Genomic DNA, 9,888 nt, shown 5'->3' on the forward strand with positions numbered 1-9,888 from the left:
CTTAGGCGCGGAGGCTAAGTACTTCATACTTTGTGATGCAATGATGATTGATAAGCGATATTGACATGACAAGGCATGATTCAGCATTGTGTTAAGATTTCATGACAAAGGGTTCCTAAGGGAAAGTATATTTGGTCATGTATCTGTGATGTGTGTGAAAGTGATACTAAAGTTAGGCCGTAAAGGCTAAGTGTATGGGAAGATATAATATATTTTTTAGAAAAGTCAAAGATGGTGACTCTTAGGCTAGGTAAGCTAATGATGTAAGGATCAAGCCCCCAAGTCTAGCTCTAAGTGAATAGGGATGAGCACAGGGAATCCCCTGATATGATCAATTGTGATTGTAAATATGAATGCATGTTTATTACGGGCGCACCTCGATGTGAGGTTACCTGCGTATCCGTTAGGAATAAGGCCGAACGTAGCTCTAGCCGAACCTCGTACAAGTGTGTGTATACCTCAAAAGGTCTTTTGAAGGGTTGTAACGTGGTTAGGCTAAAGGTTATAGAAGAAAGGGATAAAGGCTCAAGACCCTAGATAAGCCCCTAAGGTGTGCAACTTTGCTTTTGGATCTTTGTATTTTTATGCTTGAGTTTCTACTCTTTTTTTATTTCTTTTTTGCTTTAGCATTTTTTTTATTTTTATAAGTGTGGGAAATCCCGATCATGCGGTCTATCACTCACTTGGCATTCATGTTTCTCAGGCACAGTACCGAGCACTCGATACGAGATGCAATCTGAGACATGTTCATATCAAAGACATTTTCATATCAAAGACATTGGAACACTTGCCCTTTTTTACACTTTTATTTATTTTTTTATTTTATTTCTATTGCTTTTTATTTTTTTTGAAATCACTCAAGTTTTTTGTAATTGCATAGGTTACACACCATCCCATCCCAAAATTAGGTAGATATGGGTGAGAAGCTTGCGTTGTGCATTTGTTTCATCATTACCCTCATTTTTTTTTTGTCAATCACATGACTCAAACTCGATTCAACATGCATGGATGGAAAAAGGTAGGAAGAATGAAGGTTGTGGTAGAGAATGGAAAGATGATGTAGATGGAGAGATATGAAAAAAATTAGGAATAGAATGTACCCCCAACTCAAATGACGGAAAAAACCGACTCATGCATTAACCTAAGACATGGTCATGGTGACATATACTCAAAGTGTGTGCTAAGACTAGTAAGTGTAGTGATTGTAGGTGACATGTTAAGACTCTTGTGTAAAACCATGTGGCTAGACTATGTGATTAGACTCAAGCGAAGACTAAGTTAAGGCTTCACTTATATGCATTAAACTGGACAAGCTATGGTATTTTAGTCATAACTTTTGATCTGTGACTTTGATAGGGATGAAACCAATGCCAAATTTAAGATAAAACTCGGGGATACAGATCCATAGGTTACACGACTCCTAGTTCTTCCTATAACTCCGTCTATGACCAAAACAAGTTGACGTTTGTGCAATATACGGGAATAAAAATCCGGGTTGACTTAAAGGGACTATGACTCGATTTTAGGTATATTATTTTATTAGCTCAAATTAATTGATTAATTAATTAAACAAATTCCTTTAGTCATTAATTAGTTTATTTAGGCTTAATCAAAGGTCAAACAAACGGTTAGGAAAAACACATAGAGTATGCACTAGCAAAGAATGCACAAGTAGTCAAGTAGTCACAATATGATGCAATGAGTTTGCAACCTAACCATGGCTCCAGTTCTCTAAATTTCGGGATATGGGTTAGTCAATAGAGGGTCCATGGTTAATTGTCCGGATGCACCGCGCGGAAGCCTAACCGTGAAGGGTTGGCGCGAGTGGATGGGACACCGCGAACTTAGAAAAACTCGCTTCAATGGTTTGGTGAATTCAACATTCTCGGATGTACCCTTTGTTGCTCAGAGCGTTCAATCAGGTAGATGGATCATGAATTCCCAGAGGGTTATGTCCATATGTAAAACACATATGGGTTTTAGAAAAGTGAGAAAAACTCAATCATATTTCTCAAATTTCCTACGTGTAAAAATCCTATGTTTTTAACTCATTACAGATGGTCTTTCCAATAAGATCTTTTTTTATGCATATGACAATAATGTTAATCAAAATTACGCACATGAAATACTTATAACATTTCGAGTCTCATCCACTCATTCTAAATCATTGTCGAAATAAATTTCATGAATTAAAATAGAAATCCTCCCTAGTGGAGTCGCCAAAAACTGTAGGGAATATTTCAAGCATTATCCCTAACTTGAACCCCACTGTGATCATACACTTAAGTACGGTGGCGTCCAAAGGGAAAGAAGATAGAGCAAAAGTGTCGCCAACAAGTTTTAGGAACTTGTAAACCGTTCACGAGGTGAAGGTTACACCCCTTAACGATCCAAGAGATCGTTAACTCCAATAGGTCTGGAACCATGACTGGTAGTTCGGGGATGAAGGTACAAATCCAACCTAAAAGAGATTGAACCTGCCCTAATAATAAACATCTTCTTTATTCAGATCGTATTCATGTGCGCTTTCTGACTAACATGCAATCAATAGGTTTACCCTAAACCTGTTTAATCTATGTTGGTTGAATATTAATGCACAAATAAAACTATTATTGGCGATCACTTGAATTATAATCAAATCAACCCTAAACAAGATTATCAATTATCTTATTAAGCGTAATTACAAATACCAATTCCTTTTAAACATGCATAAGAGGTGTGATCAAACAATAACAATAAATATCAAGCAACATAATAATAATCATAACAATTATAATTATTATCATCAAAATAATAACCATAAGTAAAATAATCATGTGAAAGGATAATAATAATAGCAAGATCCTAGGCATGATACTTACAAGATTAATAACAAACCCTAGCATGTCACTAAACAATAAAGATCAAATATATAGCCCTAACATGATACTAGCATGAATATTAGGAAGAAAATAGGAAGCATCGCAGGAATCATAATAAGTGTAGGGAATAATTTCAAGCCTTTAAATCCCACTAGCTTGAACCCCACTGTGATCATACACTAAAGTACGGTGGCGTCCAAAAGGGAAGAAGATAGAGCAAAAGAGTCGCCAACAAGTTTTAGGAACTTGTAAACCGTTCATAGGATGAAGGTTACACCCCTTAACGATCCAAGAGATCGTCAACTCCATAAGGTCTAGAACCAAATAAGGGTTCGGGGGTGAAGGTACAAATCCAACCTAAAAGAGATTGAACCTGCCCTAATAATAGGCCTCTACTTTATTCTGATCATATTCATGTGCGCTTTTTGACTAACATACAATCAATAAGATTAACCCTAAACCTGTTTATCTATGTTGGTTGAATATTAATGCACAAATAAACTATTATTGGCGATCACTTGAATTATAATCAAAGTTAACATAACAAGATTATTAATTATCTTATTAAGCATGATTACAAGTACAAATTTCCTTTAAACATGCAATAAAAGGTGTGATCAAGCAATAAATAATAAGCATCAAGCAACATAATAAATAATCAATATCATGAATAATAATTAATAATCATATCATAATAATAATCATAATCATCATAAATAAAATAATCATCATCAAAATAATAATAAATTATAACAATTATAATCATAATCATGTTCATGTTAATATTAAAGCATAATAAAAATAGCAAGATCCTAGGCATGATACTAACAAGATTAATAACAAACCCTAGCATGTCACTAAGCAATAAAAATCAAATCTTTAGCCCTAACATGATACTAACAATCATAAATATTAGGAAGAGAATAAAAGGCATCACAACAATCATATTTAATATTAAAATTAACCTAGACATGATACTAGAAATATCATAATAACAATATAAACATGATTTCTACATCATAATATCAATTAATCAATTAAAGTACTTACTTTGATGCTTCGTACCTCTTTCTAATAACAAAATACACACGTTAGTAACTTCAAGGAAAATAATAAACCAACAATTAAATTGAATAATTTAAAGAGAGATTTGGGACCAAACCCTCAGAAATTAAAACCTTTCACGTCTAAGGCGAAGGCAACTTCGAATATGGCTAGGTGTTTCTAGATCTTGTGAATGCAGAATTATTTATTTGAGAAAAGGCTAGTTTAGAAAAGAGAGAGAGAATAATCAAGAAAATCTTGATGAGAGTTGGTGAATTGAAATAAGAATTGATGAAATCTGGTTATCGAAAACGGAGTTTTAATACGTTATTTATAGAGAAAATCATCCAAAAAGATAAAATTAACAAAACAGAGTCTGGCGCACGCAAAACGAGGTTGGCGCCAGGCATTGGCCATTGGCGCCAATGGCTAGCACCAGGCGCCAGGCCTGGTTCCAGGCGCCAATGCCTGGAGTCAGGCGCCAAGCCCGTTTTTAACGCGTTTTTGTTTTTATCATATCTTTTGATCCGGAAGTCCAAATCAGGCATATAATATGTCGTTGGTAAGCTCTTAAAGTCTACTTTCTAACCCAATTAGAATCAGATTAAAATATTTTGTAAATAAAAAGATATGGCCAAAATAGTGGAAGGGTGTTAGTTTTGGATAGAGTTTCATGTCTCATTCATATCTTTTTCGTTATAACTTGTATTTAATATTATAATATATCATTGGAAAGATAATTTCAAGATCTATCCAACCATATATAATTTGGATAAATATTATGAGGCACGAAAATAAAATCTGAATATATTCCACTTCGTACAAAACAAGGATTCTTAAAAGGAGTAGTTTTATTCAATTTCAAACTCTTTAAAACATAATTATCAATCTAACTCCATTAGGATTTAAAAGAACCTTCTAGAGTATTCTAGAAGACTATAATCAATCCTAATAGCTTTAGGAATGATAATTAATAATAGGCCCTCCTCTAGATCATTGGGCCGCATATTAGGCTCAAACCGGGCCCAGTTTGGTAAATTGGCCATAACTTCCTCAATATTCATCGGAATTGGGCTTATAATATATCGTTGGAAAGGTCTTTGCAAGCCCCATCCAACTACACTACTATTGGACCCATATCATGGACCAACCAAACTGGATTGGCTGTTTTCTTAAAATAAGTTTTCAAAAATAGAGAGAAAAGAAAAGAAATTAAAACTATCCGCAACGCTAGACTTTCCACACTTTCACTTCATTCGATTATGATTCGACACGAAAGGTACTCATCACTGGGTTTGGTTTTGGGGAGACACAAATGGGTGTCTACAATAAGCATATTTGATATTATAACCTTTTCCCTAAACATAATACTAAGAATCATTATTGTCATTCAAAACATTAAGCATCCTAACATGATACTAGGAATCATAATAACAACTTAGACATGATTTCTATATCATAATATCAATGCAAACAATTAAAACACTTACTTGGATGCCTCGTACCTCTTTCTAATAACAAAATCCACGCGTTAGTAACTTCAAGGAAAATATAAAACAATTAAATTAAATAATAATTGAAAGAGAGATTTGGGACCAAACCCTCAGAAATTAAAACCTTTCACGTCTAGGGCGAAAGCAACTTCGAATTATGCTAGGTGTGTCCAGATCTTGTGAATGTGGAATTTTGTTTGTAAAAGGGTTGGTTTAGAATAAGAGAGAGAGAGAGAGAGTAATCAAGAGATTCTTGATGAGAATTGGTGAATGAAAAAGGGGAGATATTGCCTCTATTTATAGAGAAAAAAAAAGAGTCGAAGAATAAGAAAAGAATCCGAATCGAATTAAAACTCAATGGACAACAGTTTTTGCGGATTTTGTTTTTATCATATCTTTTGGTCCAGAAGTCCAAATAAAGCATATAATATGTCGTTGGAAAGCTTTTGAATTCTACTTTCCAACCCAATTAGAATCAGATTATAATATTTTGTAGATAAAAAGATATGTCCGAAATAGTTGGACGGTGTCAGTTTTGGATAGAGTTTCATATCTAATTCTTATCTTTTTCGTTATAGCTCGGATTTAATATAATAATATATCATTGGAAAGATAATTTCAAAAGTTATCCAACCATATAAGATTTGGATAAATATTATGAGTCACTAAAATAATATCTGACTGTCTTTGAACATCTTTAAATTCGAATAGAATTAGGATTTAAGAAAAAGGAAAGTTTTAAAAAAGGAGAGTTTTTATTTAACTCAAATTCTTTGATCTTATCTTTTCAAAAAGAATAATTAAGATCTTTTGGAGACTTATAGAAGCTTCTAATTAATCCTAATTAGTTTAGAAATAGGATTAAACCTTTGGACCCTCCACATGATCATTGGGTTGTAGGTAAGATCCGGTTCGAGCCCAGTTTAGTATTTTGGCCATAACTTCCTCATTATTCATCGGAATTGGGCTTATAATATATCGTTGGAAAGGTCTTTTCAAGCCCCATCCAACTACTTAATTATTGGATCCATATCATGGACCAAACTAAACTGGAATGCACGTTTTTCATATATAAGGTAAGAAAAGAAATATTTTCAAAAATAGAAAGAAGAGATATTTTAATAAAAACATCCTCATCACTAGACTTTTCACACTTTCGCTTTGTTCGATAATCAAATGACATGAAAGGTATTCATCACTAGGTTTGGTTTTGGGGAGACACATTTGGGTGTCTACAATAATAATAGCAAGATCCTAGGCATGATACCAACAAGATTAATAACAAACCCTAGCATGTCACTAAACAATAAAAATCAAAGCTTTAACCCTAACATGATACTACATGAATATAAATATTAGGAAAGAATACAAAAGGCATCATACTTTTAATCATACTTGATATTAAAGTTACCCTAGACATGATACTAGGAAGATCAAAACGCCCTAACATAACATTAGGAATCATAATAACAACCTAAGCATGATTTCTATATCATAATAACAATAAAAACCATTAAAGCACTTACTTGGATGCCTCGTACCTCTTTCTAATAACAAAATACACACGTTAGTAACTTCAATGAAAATAATAAAACAACAATTAAATTAAATAATGATTGAAAGAGAGATTAGGAACCAAACCCTCAAAATTATTAAACCTTTCACGTCTAGGGCGAAGGAAACTTCGAACAATGCTAGGTGTGTCTAGTGCTAATGTATGAGGAATTGTGTTTGTAAAAAGCTAGGCTTAGAAAGAGAGAGAGAATCAAGAATTTCTTGATGAGAGTTGGTGAGAATTGGTGAAAGAGAAAATTAGAGAATTGATGATATTTTGATGATTGAAAACAGAATTTTAAGAGGCTATTTATAGAGAAAATCAGTCGGATGGCTAAAAAAACGAATCAGAGTTTCGACGAAAATAAAACTTGATTAGCGCCAGACGCTGGTTATTAGCGCCAGGTGCTGAAGGTTAGCGCCAGGCGCTAATAATTAGTTTCACGCGTTTTTGTTTTTATCATATCTTTTGATCTGAAAGTCCAAATAAGGCATAAATATGTTATTGGAAAGCTCTTAATGTCTACTTTCCAACCCAATTAAAATCAGATTAAAATCTTTTGTAGATAAAACGATATGGTAGAAATAGTGGAAGGGTGTCAGTTTTAGATAGAGTTTCATATCTAATTCATATCTTTTTTGTTATAGCTCGGATTTTATATTATTATTTATCATTGGAAAGATAATTTCAATATCTACCTAACCATATAAAATTTGGATAAATATTATGATTCACGAAAATAAAATCTGAATATATTCCACTTCGTACAAAACAAGGATTCTAAAAAGGAGTAGTTTTATTCAATTTCAAACTCTTTGAAACATAATTATCAATCCTAACTCCATTAGGATTTAAAAGAACCTTATAGAGTATTCTAGAAGACTATAATCATTCCTAATAGCTTTAGGAATGATAATTAATAATAGGCCCTCCTCTAGATCATTGGGCCTTATATAAAAATCAAATCGGGCCCAGTTTAGTATTTTGGTCATAACTTCCTCATTATTCATCGGAATTGGGCTTATAATATATCGTTGGAAAGGTCTTTTCAAGCCCCATTCAACTACACAATTATTGGACCCTTATCATGGACCAAACTAAACTAGAATGCACGATTTTCATAAATAAGGTAAGAAAAGAAATATTTTCAAAAACAGAAAGAAGAGATATTTTAATAAAAACATCCTCATCACTAGACTTTTCACACTTTTGCTTTGTTCTATAATCAAATGACATGAAAGGTATTCATCACTAGGTTTGGTTTTGGGGAAACACAAATGGATGTCTACAAAAGTAATATTGGTTCCATCACTATAATCTACTTCATAATCAGCAATTATAACCAAAATGAGCAAGAAAAAGCAATAAAATCAAGAAATATTCGAAGAAAAAGAGCAAGAACGAACTTGAACAAAGAAATGCTCATGTAAGGTTCAATAAATTACCATTTTTCATGAACTTTGTTGCAAAGCACTCCTTAAACATAGTATAACAAAATGGAACATACAATTTCAAGAATAATGGACCGAATAAAAAACCCTTAAATTCAAAATTTAGGGTTCAACGATTCGAAATCGTCCCAATTAAGCCTAAATCAAACAAAATGTAACAAAAAACTTACATTGGATTATGGAAAATATGAATAAGGGACGAGATCTACTTCCTTTAGCTTCAAAAAACAAGAAAATCCGAGCTTTCTAGAGAGAGAAAGGGGCGAAAATGGTGAAGGAAGGAGAAAGAAAGTGCAAAATGAAAATCGCGCTCAGCGATTTCATTTTGCTGACATAAATGTCGCGCGCAACTAAATAAGTTACGCGTGACATACCAGCGCAACTCATAACGATGCGCGCGCCAGGCAGTGCGACCCACTGAGTTGCGCACGGATACTGGTCACTAAAATGACTGGAATCTTGATTTTGATCCGTTTGATCATTTTTCAACGGTTTTTGCTCATTATCAGATGTAATGGTGCGCAAATTATCAAAATCATTTAAACTTCTTTGCATATTGTAGTTTGTTTTCTTCTTTGTTAGTTTTTTTCATCATTCGTGCATGCACACCGTGTAACACTCCGACCCCAAACAAATTATGGAGGGGCCTATTGCCACGAAATGTGCATCAAGGGCCAACAACTGTCCTCACAAACTAACACAAGTCCTTTCGGCACATTTTTCCCTCAGCCATGCGCGCCCCAGGAAAACTTCCCAGGAGGTCACCTATCCCAAGACTACTCCTAGCCACAAGCACGCTTAACTGTGGAGTATCTTAGCAAATGAGCTCCCTAAAAGGAAGTGCACCTTGTTGATACGAGTAGTATATCAAATCCTTTTAAAGCAATTATGAGGGGTATTACACACCGTGCTTTGTGCCTTCCCTAAGCATACGTTTTGAACGTTTTTCGTAAGAGTGTCTTAAGACGTTCCGTGGTGGTGCTTTACGTAAAAGCACTCATAGACAGGTTTGTCATTTTACTATACTGACGTTACAAATGTCCGGCTTTTCTTTTTTTTTTTTTCACATCCGAAGCAAAAAAGAAGGCGTTGTCATGCAGCATAAAAATGCAAAAGGCGTATCATATGGCGCAAAATTGTACGGCATAGTTGTTGCGTAAAATTTCACTTCAGCTCAATCTTTGCGAGATCCACCTCTCGAAACTAAAAGGTTGAGGATTACTTTAGGCGTTAGCTTACGAGTCGACAGGCGCGCCGAACCATCAGGAAAAGACTCTTCTTGATTTGAAGCAAATACGATAGTTAGTGAGCTTACTAGCTTACCGGACAGTTAGGGTGTCCGTCCACCCCCTGTATAAAGAAGCAACGAGACGATGTCGCGCCTATGTAGTCACGTGCCCCCAGTCCTGAGACACGTGTACTCATCTTGTGGACAAAACTGCTGAGAGAGTTGCTGACTTTCTTCCCTCTCACTGGATTTGGAT

Source organism: Chenopodium album, chromosome 5, assembly GCF_948465745.1.
Source record: "Chenopodium album chromosome 5, dcCheAlbu1.1, whole genome shotgun sequence".
NCBI classification, from domain to species: domain Eukaryota; kingdom Viridiplantae; phylum Streptophyta; class Magnoliopsida; order Caryophyllales; family Amaranthaceae; genus Chenopodium; species Chenopodium album.